The following is a 21561-nucleotide window of genomic DNA, read 5'->3' on the forward strand; positions in this document are numbered from 1 at the left end:
GGAGCTCTAAGGGGTCTTCAGCCAAGCCATACTCGTCCTCTAGCCGCTCATGCCATGTGCAGGGTCTTCCGTCGGCACCGGCTGGCCCCGCACTGAAATTCATAGGTGGTGGGGCCCAGCACCCTCTGAATTTGGTAAGGGCCCCTCCACAGGTCCCCCTCCTCCCTTAGGAACACCGAGTGGTGTACCAGGACCTTCTCTCCAGCGTGGAAGGTCCTCATTCTTGTGTCCCGGTCATAGGTGGCCTTTTGCTTTGTCTGGGCTTGTGTCAGCCAGCGATTGGCCTCCGCCTGGGACCATTGCACCCGCTCGCGGAGCTGGCTCATGTACACCTGTACAGGGGGAGCGGGGCTGCTGGCCCAGGAGCCCCACCGTTCTGCCAACCGAGAGAGCATTCCCCGCGGCTTGCGCCCATATAGAAGCTCGAATGGGCTAAAGCCCGTGGAGGCCTGCGGGGTCTCCCGGAGGGCAAACATGAGGGGGTCGATGTACAAGTCCCATTGGTGAGGCTTGTACAAGTCCCATTGAGACTTGACTTGAGGTACAAGTCCCATTGGTGAGGCTTGTCGTGTTGTCATCATCTTGTCGTGTTGTCATCATCATCTTCGCCTCCTTGACGGTCTGGTTCAGCCGTTCTGCCAGCCTGTCTGTTTGAGGGTGGTAGGCCAAGGTGAACACCTGCTGGATCCCCAAATTCCGGCAGAGTTGGCGCATGGCTTTTTCACGGAAGGGCCCTCCCCGATCTGTCAGGATCTTGTCCGGCAGCCCCACCATCGCGAACAGCGTAGACAGGATCTGGATCATTCCTGGGGTCTGCATGGACTTTAGTGGGATGACCTCGGGGAACCGCGTAGTGTAGTCCACAATAACCAGGGCAAAGCGGTAGCCCCAGGGCATACGCAGCAGTGGGCCAATAAAATCCATAGTGATCCGCTGGAAGGGTGTCTCCATGATGGGCAGCGGGGAGAGGGGAGCATTTGGCAGGTGTCACGCCGCCACCCATTGGCAAGTGGGGCATGAGCGGCAGTGGGCCTTCACGTCCGCATTTACTGAGGGCCAGAAGAACCATTTGAGGACCTTCTTCAGGGTCTTGTGGTGCCCCAGGTGCCCGGCCCATGCGTGCTCATGGGCCATGTGGAGGACTTCTGCCCAGTAGGCTGCTGGCACCAGTAGTTGGCTGACCTCTCCCTGGCCATTCGGGGTGCAGGCCAGGTGGACCCACACCCCTCCTTGCTTCTCGATGCAGGGAAGCCACTGGGTCCTTCGCTCGTCCCACACTTGCTCCTCCTCACGAGCTGCTGTATCTTGTAAGCGCTGCAAGGACTCTGCCCCCTGTGCGTCGTGGAACGGGCAATCTGCTGGGCGTCCCGCATGGTCTTCAGCCCGTGGTTCTGTCCCCAGTCCAATGGAGGGGCTCTCACCTGGGTCGGTTGCCTCCTCCACCTGCAGAGCCACGGTGGCTCATGCGTTTGCCAACGCCTCCCTGAGTAATCCGGCAAAACCTGGGGCATCCCTTCCCAGCAGCATCGGGTGGGGCAAGTGGGCCATCTTGGCGACCTCCATGCAGTGGACCACCCCCAGGTACTCCACCTCAACCCAGACAAGAGGACACGGCTGGGTGTGGCCCATCACATCCACAACCGGAATCCAGCGGTGGCGGCTGGGACGAGTTGGGCGTGGATCACTGAGATGGTGCTTCCTGAGTCCAATAGCACCTGTAGGCTCTGCTGGTTTATCCTTACTGTGGCATACAGGCTGTGCACCCCCTTGCAAGCTGAGGTTGTTGGCTGGTTGATTTCCCAAGCGAAGGTGCACTCGGCAGGCGCCCCCACTTGGGGCGCCCAGTCTCGCTCCCGCTGCTCTACCTCCTGTAGCAGCTCCACCTGGGCAGCTTGGTAGGTGGCCATCAGCCTCCTCCACATCTTATCCAGGTGCTCCTCCAGCCACAGTCCGAACTCTGCCTGGCCTGCAACACTGGGGTACACTGCTTCGCCCGGCATCCGCAGCTGAACAACTTTCCCCGTATGGGCCACCAATTTGTCAGGGCTCGCCACCACTGCCACTGGGCGGGGCGCCAGCTGGGCCAGCCCTGACGTCAGAGGGGTGCAAGGAATGCTGCAGGACCCTGCTCCGTGGAAGGAGGGGCGGTATACATCACCCAGACTCCCCCTCAGTCCACTCCCTGGCCTGCTCAATCTGGCCTGCTCGCCCCCTTTGCCTTCAGTCATCTCTGTCAGATCTGTGGCTAAATAATAATTGTATTCCAGACTACCTTCTGCAATCAGACAAGAGTCCATTGTTTCCAAAAAGATTTACTGAAAAAGCAATCATTATAGTCCACTGGCCCAGATGCAATATCCAGGCTGGTACACGTGAATTGTTACGAATGACAGGCAAAGCATGAGGTACAAAGTATCAGATCCCAGCAGACCCAACCTCCCCCCATAGTTCTCAAAACAATCCCTTTGAAGCTGAGAAAGCGAAAGTTTCCCAAGGCTGGAAAAGCGATAGCCAAAACAATCCACTTCTGTGAGATAGCTGCTTGGAACATCATGGCACCTGTGAATAAAGCACTTAGAATACTGAAAGAATTAATATGGAGTCTCTTTGGTTACATACTCAGGAATAACATTCTAACCCTGACATTCTGCCCCCTCTAAGATGCCCCTCCCCCAGGTTTATGCGGATAACGATTATGAAATGCCTTGATTAACCTAGGAGCATGAATATGTACAGAGTGCACCCATTCATCAAACCCAGAGTCAAAGTCTTTCCATCTGATAAGGTAAAACAGTTGATTTCTTTTAAGCTTAGAGTCCAAAATTTGTTGTACTTCATAATGGGTTTGATCATCGATCAGGGTTGGAATAGGAGGGGCTCGAGTGTGCCATTGGTCTGCTGGTGGAGCCCTCTTTAAAAGGCTGACATGGAAGGTATCATGAACATGGCACAAGTTTTTTGGCAAATCTAAGGCAACAGTCACTTTATTGATGACTTTACGAACAGGAAAGGGTCCTAGAAATTTCAAAGCTAGTTTGCGGCTGGTTTGAGTTACTTTCAAGTTTTTTGTAGAGAGGTAAACAAGATCCCCTGGTTGTAATTCCCATTCGGCCACACGATGGCGGTCTGCGTATTTTTTGTAATCCTGTTTGGCTTTGTCTAGATGCTTTTTTAATTAGAGTCCATTGTTGAGCAGCCTCCCCCCACCAGTCTGAAACGTCCTTGGTTGCTGAAGTAGGAGGGGAGAGTGCTTCAAACGGGAAGGGTTTGAAGTGGAAGCCATAAACGACTTTAAAGGGAGTTTCTCCAGTGGAGGCATGTATACTGTTATTATACGAGAATTCTGCTAGGGGAAGCAAATCAACCCAGTTGTCCAGTTGAAAATTAATATAACAGTGGAGGAATTGTTCCAATATTTGATTAGTTTTTTCGGACTGTCCGTCAGTTTGAGGATGATGACTTGAACTTAAACCTTGCTCAATTCCCATAATTTGTAGAAGCTCCCGCCAGAAGTTGGCAACGAATTGCCCGCCGCGATCCGAAATCACCTTTGATGGAAAAGAATGCAGTTTTACAATGTGTTTTAGAAAGATATCCGCTAGTTTTCGAGCTGAAGGTATAGTGGTGCAAGGTATAAAATGAGCTTGTTTGGAGAATAAATCCACTACGACCAAAATACAATTGTGACCCTTGGAGGGGGGAAGATCGGTGATAAAATCCATGGATATTGCTTCCCATGGTCTGCTTGGCGTTTCTAATGGTTGTAACAGTCCCAGCGGTTTGCCCTTGCGGGATTAGGCACTAAGACAAATGGGGCATGATGCTACATACTGAGAAATGTCTTTGCGCATGCCCGGCCACCAAAATTGTCGTTGTACTAAATGGAGTGTTTTTAAGTACCCATAGTGTCCAGCCGTAGGGGCATCGTGACAGCGTTGTAATACTTCTTTTCTTAAACTGCGGGGTACATAGAAGCGGTCTCCCCAAAGCCATTCTCCTTGTTCAGATTGTTGCCATTTTTCTTTGGGTACGTTCCCCCCCCTCCTTTTCCACTTCAGCTTTCAGTTTTAGTCTCCACCCTTGATCGGTTTGGGGAGGTTGGGTTGTGCTGCTGCGCGTTGTCACCACTCCCCCTAATTGCGTAGGCAAAAAGACGGTGTCTATCGTCTCCTCCCTCTTGCTCTTGTGTTGGGGCATGCGCGATAGAGCATCGGCAAGAAAGTTAGTTTTGCCAGACAAAAAATTTAAAGTGAAATTGAATTTAGAGAAATATTCCGCCCAACGCAGCTGTTTGGCATTTAGTCTTCTGGGACTGCGTAAGGCTTCTAAATTTTTGTGGTCTGTCCACACTTCAAAAGGATGACGGGCTCCTTCTAGCCAGTGCCTCCAGGCGAAAGCCTCCTTCTCCCAAACATTCCAATTTCTTTCAGCTTCAGAAAATTTCCGAGATAGGAAGGCACAGGGTTTAAGTTTACCGTCCTCCCCCTCTGCAAGAGGACGCCTCCAATCGCAGTGTCGCTGGCGTCAACCTGTACTACGAAGGGGCGATTTTCATTGGGGTGTTGTAGAACGGGTTCAGAAACGAACTGAGTTTTAAGGTGATTGAATGTCGCTTGGCACTCCGGCATCCAGGACAATTTGGCACTTGGTTTTTTGGCTTGGTCCCCCTTGTCTTTGGTTTTTAACAGTTCGGTTAGGGGGAGTGTTATTTGAGCAAAGTTTGCTATAAATTCTCTATAGAAGTTGGCAAAACCCAAGAAGGATTGTAGTTCTTTGCGGGTAGTGGGTGTTTGCCAGTTTTGTACGGCTTGTACTTTGCCCGGGTCCATTTTTAGACCATCTTTAGAGATGCAATATCCCAGATAGGTGAGTTCCGTTTTGTGGAATTCACATTTGGACAGTTTAATGGGCAATTTGTTACACGTTAGAGTAGTCAAAACTTTCTTCACGAGCTCTACATGTTCTTCTTCCGTTTCTGAATAAATTAATACATCATCTAGGTACACTACTACTCCTTTGTATAAGAATTCATGCAATACTTCATTGATCATGGACGTGAAAACCGAAGGGGCCCCGGCCAGGCCAAAAGGCATAACTAAGTATTCATACTGGCCGAGGGGCGTATTAAAAGCGGTTTTCCATTCATCGCCTTCTCTGATACGAACGTGGAAGTAAGCATCTTTCAAATCCAATTTTGTAAAGATCTTACCTTGCACCACGACGTTGAGTAAATCTCAGATGAGTGGGATGGGGTAAGCGTTGCTGGAGGATACTGCATTTAGTCCTCTAAAGTCCGTGCAAAGTCTTAATCCCCCATCTTTTTTCTTAACGAAAAGTACTGGAGCAGCATGCAGGCTATTAGCTGGTCGGATGAATCCCCTTTGAAGATTTGTGTCAATGAATTTGCAGAGCTCTTCACGTTCGTTGGGACTCATGGGATACAGCCTGCCTTTGGGTAAAGATGCACCCGGTAAGATCGCCACAGCACAATCCGTCCTCCTGTGGGGAGGTAAAGAGTTGGCTTCTTCTTCAGTGAAAGCTTGGAGATAAGCCCTGTACTGTTTAGGAATTTGGTTAATTTCTTCTTGAGTTAGAAGGGCTTGCTCAATGAGGGTAGGGTTGTTACCCCAATTTTGGTTCCAGCGGTGATTTTTACATGTATCATGGGAAAAAGTGATGCTTCCAACTGCCCAGTCTATATAGGGGTTGTGATCCCACAACCACCTGCTTCCCAGAATCAACGGATATTTGGCGGCGGCACTAATTACAAATGATCTTGTCTCCCAATGCTGCCCCATGCCTGTAATGACTGGCACAGTTTCGGTAGTGACAGGATTCATATTTGTGCCATCCATTTGTTCGAAGATGACCGGAGTTTCCAGCTCTTTAACGGGAAGTACTAATCCGTTTACTAGGGCCGGTGAAATAATGTCTCTAGAGCAGCCCGAGTCTATGAGAGCTTGAACGCGGACATGCGTTTTTCTTTCTGGATTGACCAATGTTACTGGTATGAAGAGTATGGACCCATGAGGTCTGTTCGGAGTAGGAACTGACTGATCTTTCATCTGCCGTTTGGGTCCTTTTACGACAGATCCATTTCGTTTCCCGAGGTAGGATTTTCTGGATTTTCCTCCCCGATTAGAGCGGTTGAATCATAGTCCATAATTTCTTCTAGTTCTAATCCTCTCTTGGGAGGGTACCTACGAAACGCTCCTCTGCCTCTTGTTGCTCTTGGAGCTGGTGTCGGGCGGGTTGGCGCAGGTAGAGCGGTGGGGGCTGGACGCCTTGGCGGGAACGGAGTTCTTTGCACAGGCCGGTACGGACACTGCGCTGCAAAGTGACCGCTTTGTCCACACTGCAGGCATAATCCTTGTTGCCATCTAGCATCTCTCGCTCCTCTGGTAGCGTACCCAGCACCCCTACTTCCAGTGTTTTGCTGTTGCTCGACTAAGCGTACTTCTTGCATGCGATTTTCCACTTCACAAGCTAACTGAACCCACCCCAAGAGTGTAGGGGGATTATCTTGCATGAGAGCTCTATCCAACAATTTGGGATTCATGCCTTGTTTGAACAGAATTATTTTGGTGGACTCCTCACACCTTGGGCATTTAGCAGCCAGCTGTTGGAATTTTGTAACATAGTCCCTAGCCGACATGCTGCCTTGCCTAATAGACTGTAATTCTGTTCTGGCTCTGCTTTCTTCCAAGGGGTCTTCATATTGGGCACAAAGCGCATCGACAAGACCCTGCAGAGTGTTTAATTCAGGGGCCCCCAAGTCATAAAGGGCTACATACCATTCTGCCGCCTTTCCTTGCAGACGAGATCCCAAGTGTTCAATTTGGCTGGCTTCGTCTCCGAACAAATGTCCCCAATGGTTAAAAAATTGTAAGGCTTGGACTAGGAAGAACCCTAGTTTGGAGGGATCTCCATCAAACATGGCTTCCAGTTTCACCCACCCCATTGGCAGTTCCAGGGCTCAGGCAACTGGTGCCGGTAGAGGGTAATAGTCGATTGGTGCCGGTTGGGGCTGAGGCGGAGGATAATGGGGCCCCAGTTGAGGTTGCAACGGGGGATGCCCCCTTGGCACTGGCTGTAGTGGTGGAGGGGGCCCTCTAGGTCCTGGTTGTAGCGGTAGAGGAGGTCCTCTGGGCACCGGCTGTCTCAGCGGCGGCGGACCCCTCGGGGTTGGGAGTCACTGTGGAGGAGGTAGTCGAGGAGTTCCCCCCGGTATTGGCTGAATGGGCAGAGGAGTTATTCTCGGCCCTGGCGTCGGGGTTTGCCAAGGAGTGGTGCCTCTTGGTATCGGAGCCACAAGTCTCGGTAAAAACGGTTGGCCTCCCGTCTGGGTTATCGGTACTATTTGTAGTGGGACTGTTGTCGATGTGACAAGTGGTGGCCCCTGAGGCTGATTCGTAGTTGGCGTGAGTATCGGGGTTCCTCGTGGAGGATGCTGCGGAGTACCCCCAGACTGAGACGAGGTTGTCGGAGGCTCCTCCGGGGGTTGTCCCCCTCCTTTATCCTCTTCACACTCTTCTTCTTCTTCTTCTTCTTCCTCTTCTTCTTCTTGACTCGGAATAGGATTGGGCGGCTGTTCATTTGGATCATCAGGAATCGGGGGCGGTTGGTTGGGGTCCGCCGTCTCTGTCTGGGGAATGATCTTCTGCAGAGTTGCCAGACTTTGACTGATAGTCTGCGAACCTACAGGGACTGTTTGATTCCCTTCTGTTCCCCCAACCACTAGTACGGAGAGTAAATGGACTGCATGGGCCAAACTTTCCTCCATGCTCGTAAATCTCTCTTCTAAAACTTGCACCCTGCTCGAGTCCCCTGCGGTGGCCTCTGTTCCCGCACCCTGGTCGGGATTTTCGCCGGGTCGTAACAAAATGTCAGATCTGTGGCTAAATAATAATTGTATTCCAGACTACCTTCTGCAATCAGACAAGAGTCCATTGTTTCCAAAAAGATTTACTGAAAAAGCAATCATTATAGTCCACTGGCCCAGATGCAATATCCAGGCTGGTACACGTGAATTGTTACGAATGACAGGCAAAGCATGAGGTACAAAGTATCAGATCCCAGCAGACCCAACCTCCCCCCATAGTTCTCAAAACAATCCCTTTGAAGCTGAGAAAGCGAAAGTTTCCCAAGGCTGGAAAAGCGATAGCCAAAACAATCCACTTCTGTGAGATAGCTGCTTGGAACATCTTGGCACCTGTGAATAAAGCACTTAGAATACTGAAAGAATTAATATGGAGACTCTTCGGTTACATACTCAGGAATAACATCCTAACCCTGACAATCTCCTCCTCCCAGAACTCTCCTCCAAGAGTCCGCTTTTGCACTGCTCTGCTCTCACTCCACACCATCACTCCTTACTCACATCCACCACCCCAGAGCTCTTCCCAGCCAGCCTTTATAGGGCCTTCTCTCACCGCCCTGCCCTCCTTGCAGGTCCTGTCTGCCAGGCCACACCCCTCCTTGGCCTCCCAGCATTGGCCTGAGCCATCTCAAGCTGCTGCAGCCAGCATAGCTGGCTGGGCTGCCTGGATCAGCAACAGCTGTGTCATGTTGCCTGGCTGACAGGCCTCTCTGGCTAAGCTGATTACTGAAGGTAGGCCCAGCTGTGGCCCCTTGGCTGGCTGCCCAGCTCTTCCCACAGAATGCCTTCAGCAGCTCCACCTGGAGGGGCTTGGTTCTGAGCCTCTCCTGAGCCAGGTTGCTGTCTTCAAGCTGAGGTGGAGGCTGGGGCGTGGCTCTGAGCTGCTGTGGCTGCTTCTCCTCCTTGGCTGGTAAGGGCTCTGTTTGGGCTGCTGCTGGGTCCCTATTATTCCTGCCTTTGCCTTCTCCCTCTGCTCTGCTCAGCCCCCTATCCTCCCCCTGGAGGATGGGACTAGCTGGCCTCTCCCTGCCCCCTCTAGCCCTCTGGGGCTTTGGCCCTTCACCCCTTTCCCCTGGGGTGGGTAGGCTCTGTCCCTGGCTGCTGGCTGGGGTGACGGGAGCCCCCTCCCGGCTGCCTCCCCTTGCTTTCTCCCGGCAAGGCCGGGGGCTGTGTCCCAGACCTCGGACAATAATAACATTCAATTTAATAACATTTGATTTATATACCGCCCTTCAGGACAACTTAATGCCCACTCAGAGCCGTTTACAAAGTATGCCATTATTATCCCCAGAACAAAACACCCTGTGAGGTGGGTGGGGCTGAGAGAGCTCCGGAGAACTGTGACTAGCCCAAGGTCACCCAGCTGGCTTCAAGTGGAGGAGTGAGGAATCAAACCTGGCTCTCCAGATTAGAGTCCCGCACTCTTAACCACTACACCAAACTGGCTCTACACCAAACATGAACCGCTGAGGTCTATTGTAAATCAATTGCTAACTCATGGAACCTTCCCCCCACCACTCAAATTGGCAGCTATCTGTCTCCTAATTAAAAAACCATCCCTAGACAAAAATGATGTAGCAAATTATTGCCCTGTCACTAATCTGCCCTTTCTGGGCAAAATGATTGAGAAAGCAGTAGCTGACCAACTCCAAGTCTATTGGATAACTCTAGTGCTCTGGATCCTTTTCAGTCTGGATTCAGACCAGGTCATGGGACAGAAATAGCTCTGGTAGCTTTAGTGGATGATCTCTGTCTGAATCTAGACAAAGGCCATGCTTCTTTATTGCTCTTCCTGGATCTATCTGCAGCCCTTGACAAGTAGACCATTTTATTTTGTTGTCGTGTTTAGAGACAGAAGTGAGCATCAAAGGATGTGCTTCGACTGGTTTAAATCATTTCTCATGGAACAGACTTAAAGGGTTGCCATTGGAGATCAGCTATTTCCAGAATGGGAATTATCTTGCAGAGTTCTTCAGGGAGCAATTTTGTCTCCCATGTTATTCAACCTCTATGTAAAGCCTTCCAGAGAATTCATTCACTGATATGGAGTGGGATGTCAATATGCAGATGACACCCAACTCTGTATCTCATTATCCAAGTCCCACAGGATGGAAGAGAAAAACAGAGTTGCGCTTACCGTAACTACTGTTCATTGACGTCTTCTGTGCAGACACACATGGGACTGCGCCTGCGCAGGCCTGCCCACCGGATTTTTCTTTTCTAGCAAATGTCCACTAGGGGGTGCCCATCTGCCCAATGCGCCTGCACGGCTTTTCCCGCCCGAGCGACATTGGGCGACGTCGCCCCCTTCACCCTCAGTTTCTCCTTTGCTGCCTAATGCCCTCTCATTATCAGAAAGAACACAGCGGGGTAGGAGGGAGGGTTTGTGTGTCTGCACAGAAGACGTCAATGAACAGTAGTTATGGTAAGCGCAACTCTGTTTTCACTGTCCGTCTTCTGTGCAGCCCCACATGGGAGACTCACAAGCCACTTACCCAGGAGGCGGGCATGTGTTCTCATTGAAAAAGAGACTGAAGCACTGCTTGACCAACAGCAGCCTCTTTCCTTTCCCACAAATCTAAAGCATAATGCTTAGCGAACATGTCGAAAGACGACCACGTAGCAATCCTGTAGATGTCTTGCAAGGGCACTCCCCTAAGGAAGGTTGCAGAAGAAGCCTGCACCCTAGTGGAATGAGCTTTCACTTCCAAAGGACATGGTAATTTAGCATGTAAGTAGCAAGCCTTAACAGTCTGAGTAACCCAGCGAGAGATTGACTGAGCTGTAGTAGCCTTTCCCTTCCTGGGCCCATAGTAGCAAACGAATAGTTGTTTGGCACATCTAAACTGTGAGGTACGTTGAAGGTAAAATAAAATAGCCCTTCTCACATCCAAGGAATGTAAGGCCCTTTCAGAATTGTTAGCAGGATCAGGAAAAAAGATAGGCAGGACAATGTCTTGTGAGGTACGAAACTGAGTAGAGACTTTGGGTCTAAAACAAAGGTCAGGTCTTAGAACCACTTTATTTTGATGGACCTTCAAAAAGGGAGGATCCGATCTTAGGGCCGCCAACTCACTAAATCTACAGGCAGAGGAAATAGCAATCAAGAAAACCACCTTACAGAACAGCCATTTTAATTCACAAGTAGCCAGCGGTTCAAAGGGCAATTTCATAAGCCCCGCTAATACTACTTGCGGTGACCACTGAGGAACAACTTCTTTAACTTGTGGAAACATGTTATTTAACCCCTTCAAAAAGGATTTCGAGAGGCTGTGGGAGAAAACTGTTTTCCCATCTATCTTAGGGTGGAAGGCCGAAATGGCCGCTAGATAAACCTTAACGGAGGAATTAGAGAGTCCCCCGTCCTTTAGAGACAGAAGGAACTCAAACACAGATGACAAATGGCAATCCCAAACATTCACTCCTTTGTCATTAGCCCAGGCTTCAAAACGCTTCCATTTAGCAGAGTATGACCTGCGAGTAGTGTCCCTACGTGCATTCAGGAAAATCTCAGCTACTCTGTCAGACATCCCTTCCGACCCAGAATGTGCCAAGCAGTGAGGTTCAGTTTGGGTAGGTCGTGATACCAAACCCCTTTGTCGGACAGAAGGTCCGGGTTCAGAGTGAACCGATAATATGACCCCTGTGAAAGCTGCATAACATGTTGGAACCAAGCTTGTCTGGGCCAAAAGGGCGCCACTAGAATTATGTGAGGCCAATCTCTCTGAACTTTGCTGACGATTCGAGACAACAGTGGGAACGGAGGGAAGGCATAAAACAGGTGCCCTGTCCAGCATATTTGAAATGCGTCCCCGAGGGAGTGGTGACCTAGGCCTCCCCTGGAGCAAAATCGTGGGGCCTTCTTGTTGTCCACCGCCACAAAGAGGTCTATTTCTGGGAACCCCCAGTCCAAAAAGATGGCATTTAGGTAGTTGTCTGCTATGGTCCATTCGTAATTGTCGGACCGCATACGACTCAGTTTGTCTGCGATCACATTTGTGGTGCCAGGAATATGGACCGCATGAATGAACACACCTCTATCCATGGCCCATTCCCAAATCCGAACGGCCTCATCGCAGAGTGCCTTGGAAGTAGTGCCCCCCTTCCTTGTTCAAGTAGAACATCATGGTGCAATTGTCCGTGAGTACCTGAACGGATTTCTGCTGCAGCGTGTCTGCGAATGCGATAAGGGCATAACGGACCACTCTCAATTCTAGCAGGTTAATGTGATCTTCCCTTTCCTGCTCTGACCAAACCCCATGTGCCCTCAGGGCCCCACATTGGGCTCCCCATCCTATCGTGGAGGCATCAGTCGAGATTGTGATCTCGGTTTGGATGGATCCAAAAGCAATACAACCAAGGAGATTAGTTTCACTAAGCCACCATCGTAAGGCACGAAGAATTCCTCTAGGAATAGAATATTTCTTGTTCTGGGATTCGTGTTCAAAATCACGAACAGAGAGGAACCACAGTTGGAGAGGTCGCATATGCAACCGGGCCATAGGGGTAACTGCTGTAGAAGAGGCCATAAGGCCAAGCAGGCTCTGGATAGCAGTCACCGACTGGAACCTACATCTCAAAAAAAGATTCACCATCCTGCCAATCTTTAATGCACGTTCCCTGGGTAGAAAACCTCTATTTACATCACCATCCAATTCCATACCAATAAACAGTATTCTCCTGGACGGGGTAAGACTAGATTTTTTGAGGTTAACCAAGAGCCCTAACCGGGAGCAGGTAAGCATCACCTTATTAATTTGGACCAGAAGTGCATCAGCAGAGGGTGCTGACAAAAGCCAATCATCAAGATAGGGATAGATTGTACAACCTTGTTCTCTCAAATATGCAACTACAACAGCCATACATTTAGAAAAAACTCGGGGGGCTGTTGACAGTCCAAAAGGGAGTACCTGATAATGGTAGGCCTTACTGTTACAAAGGAACCTAAGGTATTTCTTATGATCAGGATGGATGGCAATATGGAGATCCTGAGATCCTGGATGGCGAACCACATGTCCTCGGGCATTAACTGGAGGACTGTATTTAAGGTAAGCATTCTGAACTGTTTAACAAGAACGAATTTATTACTCTAAAATGGGTCGTACACCTCCATCCTTTTTATCTACAAGGAACATCCTAGAGTAAAAACCCAAGAGGGGGTCATGAGGGAGTACCTCCTGCACGGCTCCCTTCTCCAGAAGTGCTACAACCTCAGTCTGCAACTTATCAGAAGAGGATTGTACTGCATGGTCAGGAAGAGACAACACTGGGTAAACATCAAACTGAATTTTATAACCAACTGTAACAATGTTAAGCACCCAACTATCACTGGTAATCTCTGCCCATGCCGAGGCAAACTGAGCCAATCTGTTTCCAAACACGACAGATTGTTCAAATTCTAGTCAGAACTGTTTAGGTTGAGTTGCTGACTGTTTGGCATCGGGGCCTTGTTGATTGCGACGTGGGTGGTAGCTAGGTCTCCTGCACTGAAAAGAGCTCGCAGGGGGCTGGAATTGCCTGTAGGAACCATAACGTGGATACGGTTGGTATCTCTGCTGTCGACCACGATAACCCTGCGAGGAACGATACTGGAATCGATTCTCGGTGAATTGCCTGGTTGGGAGAATACCGTAGGAACGGGCTGTCAGCCGATCTTTACGTTTTTGCAAGAGGTATTCATCCATTCTCGATGAAAATAGAGATTGACCCTCAAAAGGTAGATTCTTCACTTTGTTTCGTGTCTCGACAGGCAATGCAGTTGTGCGGAGCCACAACTGTCTGCGAAGCACGATCGAAGATGTATCAACCGTGTCACGACCAGCATTAATTTGTTGTCGTGACAGTCGTAGAGCCTCATCCATTATTACTTTAGCCAATACTTTCTGTTCGGCTGGAAGCTTTTCCATGAAGACCGCCATGTGATTCCACAGGAAAATTTGATAGGCTCCCATGATTGCCGAGTAATTAGAAATTTTGAGCATCAGGGCAGCAGACGAGTATAATTTCTTGCCCAATGAATCCAGCTTCCTGCTTTCTTTGTCGATGGGTATGGCATGGGACCCTTGGTGCTGACGGGTCTGCATCTCCTCTGTAATGAGGGAAGAAGGTGGTGGATGTGCAAAGAGATATGTACAGACGTCATCTCTAGTTTTATATAGAGCTTCTAGCTTACGAGATGTCGGGTAAACGGATGCCGGTTTTTCACAGATTGTGGTAACGATTTCCACCAAACCTTCAGTGAACGGGAATGCAATGGTTGGAGGATTCCCAGACTGGACATACTGCAGAACTTTATCCTTCAGTTTCGGATCTACAGCCGAAATCTCAATGTCCAGAGAACGGGCCATTCGGACCACCTACTCAGTATGGAGCCAGTAGTCTTCCGAAGGTGAAATACGACCAGTCCCGATAATGATGTCCTCAGGCGATGGGTCAGAAGGAGGGCTAGGGCTTGGGTCTTGACGAGGCCCAGGCTGTAGGTAAGGTGAACCCCGTCTGGGAGAAACATAGCGGGAGAACTCACTCCGAGTGTCACCCCAATACTCTCTGCCAAAAGATGGGGAATAGGATCGGTGAGACCTTGCATAAAGGGAGCCTTCCCGTTCATATCCACTCCTAGGCAAGTGATAAGGTAGATTCTCTCTACCAGTATAGTCACCAGCAGACCACTTACGGGCCACAAGAGGCGGAGCGTCGGGCAGGTCACTGTCATCAGCAGAGAAATGGCACGAAATGGCACGACGGAGAAGACAGGTGCGGTGAAGGAGTCTTGGGCTTCTCCCAGAGCACCTCGTCAGTTTGGACGGAAGTCGATTGTCTGTGCTTCGACTTCTTTTTTGCCTTCTTCTCAGCCTGGGAGGCTAAGCCACGGTCGGTGCTTCGACTCCGGTCCACTGGATCCGGTGATGCTAAGGTAGGCAACGGATCCGAAGCCTTGGGTTCCAACCTGGCACTAGTCTTCGGACCGAGGCTAAGGCGAGTCAACTCCGTAGGCTTCGGAACCGACGGCGTCGGTTCCAGTGCCGGATCCGACCAGATGTTCGGATCCGATGAAGTCCTCTGCACCTTCGGAGTCGGCATTGAGGGCGGCTCCGACCTCGTTGGAGACACTGTATTCCTCACTTTTTTTTGTCTGACCATTGCAGATTCAGTTAAGAGCCTAGTGGTTATACTGGATCCAGAGCTACTACTAGAAAAGCAAGTTAAGGCAGCCACAAAAAATGCTTTCTATAACCTCACTCTAGCCTGGAAGATAGCTTCCTACTTCAATATGGCTGATCTGGTCACCTGAATCCCTGCTATGGTAACATCAAAACTTGACTAATGTAATGCACTATATATAGGTCTCCCATCTAAGTTAACTAGGAGACTCCATTTGTTGCAAAACAGTTTGGCAGTTATCAGGAGTGAGCAGGAGTATGAATATCACTCCCATCCTGAGATTGACTATACCAATCTCATACTGTGTAATCCACCTTGAGTCTCAGTGAGAAAGGCTGACTATAAATGACATAATAAATAAATAAATAAAATCCAAAAAGTTCCACCTTTTAAATACCTGCATGAAATAGTCATAATATTGCACAACTAATTCAACATAAATGTTTAAAGAAATATTGGCATTAACAATGTTGCCAACTGACCTGATTTCAACTGGTATAGCTGTTGCTTAGAAAAGTCAAGGGCAGCTGCCAGTTACATGAGAAAAAACAGCCTTGTCCCTCCAAATAGTAAATTGTCACTTGCTGGCTGACTGGAGGTGCTGTTCCCAATAAATGTTTGTATGGTAAAAGTTCAAGACAGTGGACAGTTGACAAATTGAGGAAACCAAAAGAAAATATAAATAGAAAAACGTTATGTGGAAATAAATAAAAAACACAGGGAGAACAACAGAGTAAAAAGGGAAAGAGCAAATACAGATAGAAGAACTGTGTGTGTGGCATCATGCAACTCCTTAAAGTCATATTTTTCCCCCTTAGGTGACGTATTGACCTCTCAGGTAGCCAATCCTATTGGGAATTAGGGTTATCAGCAACCAATCGTTTCCCCTGGATAGGAGCCAATCGCGGCCGTGTAAACATGTTACCTTTTGTTTAGCGCATGCAAATGAAGGATCCTAGTGCCTGTGTTCTTATTGGGGAGTTACAGAAATGGGGTGGAGTTGGAGGTGTATATATCTGCCTCCCTCGGGAGCCATGTTGTTCTTTTTGCAAATAAAGTTACTATCATGAGCTGAAGTCACTGCCTGGCTGACATCACTTGAACACTAGGCTCAATATTTAGTAAAACTCTTCCATGAAACATTTCATGTCTTCAATTGCAATCACCACCTGCTCAGAAGAGTACTCTGAAGGCTGGTCCTTCTCTTCCAAGGACTGGCTTTGAGGGACAGCAGAATCTTCACTAGACATCATCTCTATCACCTGGACTTTGGGACACATGGATGTTCTGGGCTCAGTGTGATTCAGAAGAATGTTTCCTGAAGGGCTAGTGCTCTCGCTTTCCCACTCATTGCCTTCAAATTCTTGATTAGCCATCTGGAAAATACTAGATGCCTTTGATGCTTTAACTGCATGGCTTTGATCCTCTTGCTGGGGTACATACATTGCTTGCCTTCTTTGTAGTGTGTAAGATCCTGCCTAGAAAGCTTTGGGTTTTGTGATCAAGTGGTCTAGTGATTACATGTCAACTGGCCTGACTATATTGTGAAAACATTTCAAATAGATATACTCTGAACTCATTGTACATCATGTCAATCTCATTCATATATCATTTCAATCTCAAGAAAGAAGGGTTCCACAACTGCTGGGGAATGATAGCATTTTTTGTAAAACATAAAAGAACACACATAACGTGCCCATTCTATATTAAATTGTATAATTATCTTTGTTCAGGGTTGGGGAATCCACCCCTGTTCTAACTGAAGTCAGTGGATGGGAGGGAAGTACCTGTCACCAAATGGGTGCCACCCTGCACATGAACTAAATCAACTGCTGCCCATACATGTGCATTTTCTGTGGTAGGCCCTACCTTGTGGAATGGCCTGTGTGAAGAAATCAGGAAAGCTCCCACTCTCTTGGCTTTCCTAAACTATGCAAAACTGAATTCTTCAGGAGAGCTTTTTTACACAGGTAATAAGACTGTGCTGTAAGGAAATGGTTCAGAGAAATGCAGTAGAATTAGAGATGCCAATCCCCCACTGGGGATGGGGGATACTCCGCTCCCACCCTCCATCTCCTGCCCCACTTACCTGGCAGGGGAGGAACAAACCTCCCAGGGGGGTGTTCCTGGGTGGTGTTGGGCGCTCCTGTGGGCCTGATCCGATCAAAATCAGGTCTCTGCATAGCACAAGTATGCTCCTGTGTTCTGCAGCTGCCAGATTCAGGCTGATTTGGGCCCAAATTGGGCCAGATCAGGATCAAATTGGGCAGGATCTGGCCACTGATTGGGCTGAATCAGGCCAGAGCAGCATGATTCGTGCCAAATCTGGCCTGATTTTGGCCCAATCTGGCCCAATTCGAGCCAAATCTGGCCTGATTCTGTCTCCTGCAGAGCCAGGAGTGCCCCCAGGTGTGGCTGTGGCCCACACAATGACATCACTTCCCAGAAAAGACATCATTGCATGGGCAGGGAGTGTGCATGCAGTATATGTGCTCGTGCAAGGAAGAAGGAGGGAAGGTAAGTGCCATGTCCTGCCAGGAGGACAGCAGGACCTGGCAACCCTAAGTAGAATGGGATAAGAACTGTAGGCTTCTGTATACTGTCTGTTTCTGTAAGTATGCTCCTACTGGATAGTTCTGTGTTAATTTGCTTTTGTTATTTGTTTTCAAGTATCAGATTTCTGCTTGTTTTCAATTTTCGGCAATCCTTAACACTATTGTATCCATTATTGAATAACCCGGCTGTTGATAGTATTGACTTACACTGTGTAATCCACTTTGAGTCTCAGTGAGAAAGGTGGCCTATGAATGAATGAATGAATATTCTATTTTCCTTGCTTTCTTTCCACAGTAGATATTTTCTCTCCAGTTCCTGGAAGGTTGATCTGACAAACTATTCATGCAATGAAATTATAAGCAGAGTTATGATAGGCCTAGATGTAGTTCTCCAGGTCCCCCTGCTCTTTGATAAGCCTGGAGGCTGATCCCCAGATTCCCACATTTCATTTTGAACCTTTGTTTAGAGTATTGTCACGCCGCGGGATGCCCCCTGGCGGTAGCGGCGACGGGTCTGGGTGGGGCGGCCCCGGCGGGTCCGTTCTGGGCACCTTGATGGAGCCGACGGGTCTCTGGCCGGTGGAGGCTCCTTCCCAGGCGGCCTCAGACACAGGGGCGGCCCTTATCTGAACCGGGGGGACCGGTCAGCACTTCGCTCCACCCGGGCCAGCCGCACCTTAGCTCTCAGGGCAGCCTGACCTCCTTCAGCTTTGTCAGCCACTTTCCAACTGGCAACTTCCTCCTCGGCCCACCTCCAGAGCCTCCTTAAATCCCCTTCCCCCCTCAGCTCCACCCCCGCTCCCAAGTGCCTCCACCTAATGTCATTCCCACCACCTAAGCCACCTGCGGCCACGCCCACTGTACCCACCTCCCTCCACTCCATTGGGGGGTAGCCTGCCGGGCCGTCCTGCCTCCCCTCCATTCCCCCGACCTATGGCCCACCTCCCTTGTGGCGGACAGCTGCTCCGGCCACTGTCGATGCCGCCTGCCAGGCCTGGCTGCCTCCTGGGTGGCCCTCCCCTCTCGGGCAGGCCTGCCCCTTCCCCCACCCGGCGGCCTCAGACTGGCTCCTGGACCAGTCTGGTGCACCTGCGCCGGTGCCTGGCGCGGCCTCCCGCCACGCCGGGGCCTCTCCGCCCCTGCCGCACGGCTGGCCGCGCTTCCCGGCCTCTTCTTCTGCCACCGGTCGTCCGGCCCTCTGATGCCCTCGGCGGCGGCGTGGTGGTGGTGGGCGGGTCTGTGGAGGTGCTGCCGCTCTCTGCCGCTGTCGCAGCCTCTGGGGTGCCGCGCTCCTCCGCCCCTGCGGTCTTCGGCCTCCCGGCGGCTCCTGTTGCTGGGTGAGTGGGGCCGGGGACTCCTCCGGGGAGGGGGTGGGGGTGGTCACAGTCTGAGGCCGCTGTGCCGAGCCTCAGACACCCCCCCTTTGCGTTGAGGTGGGCGGCACGTCGCTTGTGAACATCCGGGACAGGAAGTCGGCGTTGGCGTTCAGCAGCCCCGGGCGGTGCCGGATCGAAAAGCTGAAGGGGAGAAGAGACAGATACCACCTCAGGACACGAGCGTTGTGGTCCTTCAGGCGGGACATCCAGACAAGGGGGGCGTGGTCCATCACGAGCATGAAGGGGTTGTTAGCGAGGTAGTATTGTAGTGTTCCGACAGCCCACTTAACGGCGAGAGCCTCCTTCTCCACGACAGTGTATTTCTGTTTGGCCGGTTGGAGTTTCCGGCTGATGAACAGGACGGGAAACTCCTGTCCGTCGTAGTCCTGGGACAGGACCGCTCCAAGGCTGCTATCAGAGGCGTCGGTCTGGAGGGTGAAGGGACGGTTGAAGTCAGGGTTGCGCAGCTCTGGTGACCCCGCCAGGGCTGTCTTGAGGTCTAGGAAGGCCTGCAGCCGCGGCGGCGTCCATTGAACCTGGTTGGGCTGGTCCTTCCGGAGGCAGTCCGTCAGGGGGCTGGCCCGGCTGGTGTACTAGGGAATGAATTTACTGTAGTAGCCCACCAGTCTCAAGAACCCCCTCAGCAGCTTCTTGGTCTTTGGCAGGGGGCATGCCTCCAGGGTGGCTACTTTGTCCGGGAGGGGTTTCAATTGTCCTCGCCCCATGAGGAAACCAAGGTATTTCAACTCCTGGAACCCAAGCCGGCTTTTGGTGGGGTTGGCTTTCAGCCCTGCTTCCCGGAGGGCCTGTAGCACTTGGCGGAGGTGACGTAGGTGGGACATCCAGTCGGGGTTGTAGACGAGAATGTCTTCTATATACGCTGTGGCGAACCCCTGACACTGGGCGAGGGCCCAATCGACTAGCCGCTGAAAGGTGGCAGCCGCCTCGTGCAGCCCGAAGGGCATAACCTTGAATTCGAACAGGCCCTGGGGCATGGCAAAGGCAGTCTTCTCGCGGTCCTCGGGGGCCATGGGGACTTGCCAGTACCCCTTGGTTAGGTCCAATGCTGAGAGGTAGCGCGCGGCCCCCAGTTGGTCGATCAATACGTCGGCCTGGGGCATGGGGTATGCATCAAACTTGTCTACCTTGTTCACTTCTCAGTAGTCGACGCAGAACCGCACGGAGCCATCCGGTTTGGGGACCAAAACGATCGGACTGCGCCATTCGCTGTGCGAGGGTTGTATTACATCTAGTCGCAGCATTTCTTCCACCTCCCGGGCTACCGCCTCCCATTGTTTCCGGGGTAAGGGTATCCAGGTGGCCCAGGCGACCTGGCTGGGGCCCGTGGGAATGGTGTGCTCTGCCAACTGGATGCGTCCCGGCCGGGTGGAGAAACAGCCTGGTAAGCCCTCCAACAGGTCCTGGAGCTGTTGCTGTTGGGGGGGGTTCCAGCGCCTCGTCGAACTTTGACATGGTCTGCTCCGGCCGTTGGTCTGTCCAGGGGAGTTCCCCGGCGGGGGGGTCCGAGGGGTCGTCCGCCAGCTGGCAGGCCCCTTGCGGCCGCTCATGCCACCCTTTGAGGTCGTTAATGTGCAGGCGTTTGGTCTGCCGGTGGGACGGGCCACACTGGACCTCGTAGGAGTGGGTCCCCAGTACCTGCTTGATCTGGAAGGGGCCTTGCCGAGTGGCCGTGAAAACACGCCACTGATGTCAAGCGGACAACGGGTAGGTTCTGAGGCAGCAACCGGGTGCGGATCATCGACACCGAGCTGCCGCTGTCCAAGAAAGCGGATAGGCGCCGGCCTGCCACCTCGACCAAAACCAGCAGCGGGGGCGGACGCAGGGGTCACGCTGTCACGGGGTACGCCTCCTCCCAGCCTGCGTCACACTCCATGAGGGGAGTCGATGCCGCCTGGCAGGCCTGGCTGCCTCCTGGGTGGCCCTCCCCTCCCGGGCGGGCCTGCCCCTTCCCCCACCTGGCGGCCTCAGACTGGCTCCTGGACCAGTCTGGTGCGCCTGTGCCGGCGTCTGGTGGCCGGGTGCGGACTCAGCTGGCCCGGCATGTCCTCCCGCCATGCCGGGGCCTCTCCTCCCCCGCCACGTGGCCGGCCACGCTTCCTGGCCTCTTCTTTTGCCGCCAGTCGTCCGGCCCTCTGATGCCCTCGGCGGTGGTGCGGTGGCGGCGGGCGGGTCTGTGGAGGCGCCGCCGCTCTCCACCGTCGTCACGGCCTCCAGGGCGCCGCACTCCTCCGCCCTTGTGGTCTTCGGCCTCCCGGCGGCTCCTGTTGCCGGGTGAGTGGGGCCGGGGACTCCTCCGGGGAGGGGGTGGGGGTGGTCGCAGTCTGAGGCCGCTGCGCCGGGCCTCGGACAAGTATGTTCCCTTTCAGCTTGAGTTTTCAACAAACCACAATCTTGATTTCAACTGCAGCAGAAACCAGCTGGTTGACCACAACACCCTTTATACCCTCTGATTTCTACACAAAGATTTCCCATATCTTAATTGAAATAAAAAATAGCTTGTTTTACTGGGTGACTTGAATTGAACTAAGGGAGCCGAGAGTCTCTCTTTCATTAATAAGCAATTGTACTT

At 51.4% G+C, this 21561-nt stretch overlaps 1 protein-coding gene across 1 annotated transcript in view; it reads right to left on the minus strand.

Annotated features, from left to right (window-relative positions):
• DCDC1 (doublecortin domain containing 1) overlaps positions 1-21561 on the minus strand; it is an 807587-nt gene that overhangs the window by 184925 nt on the left and 601101 nt on the right. The gene's annotated exons all lie outside the window — the stretch shown is intronic.

Source organism: Eublepharis macularius, chromosome 2 (genome assembly GCF_028583425.1).
Source record: "Eublepharis macularius isolate TG4126 chromosome 2, MPM_Emac_v1.0, whole genome shotgun sequence".
NCBI classification, from domain to species: domain Eukaryota; kingdom Metazoa; phylum Chordata; class Lepidosauria; order Squamata; family Eublepharidae; genus Eublepharis; species Eublepharis macularius.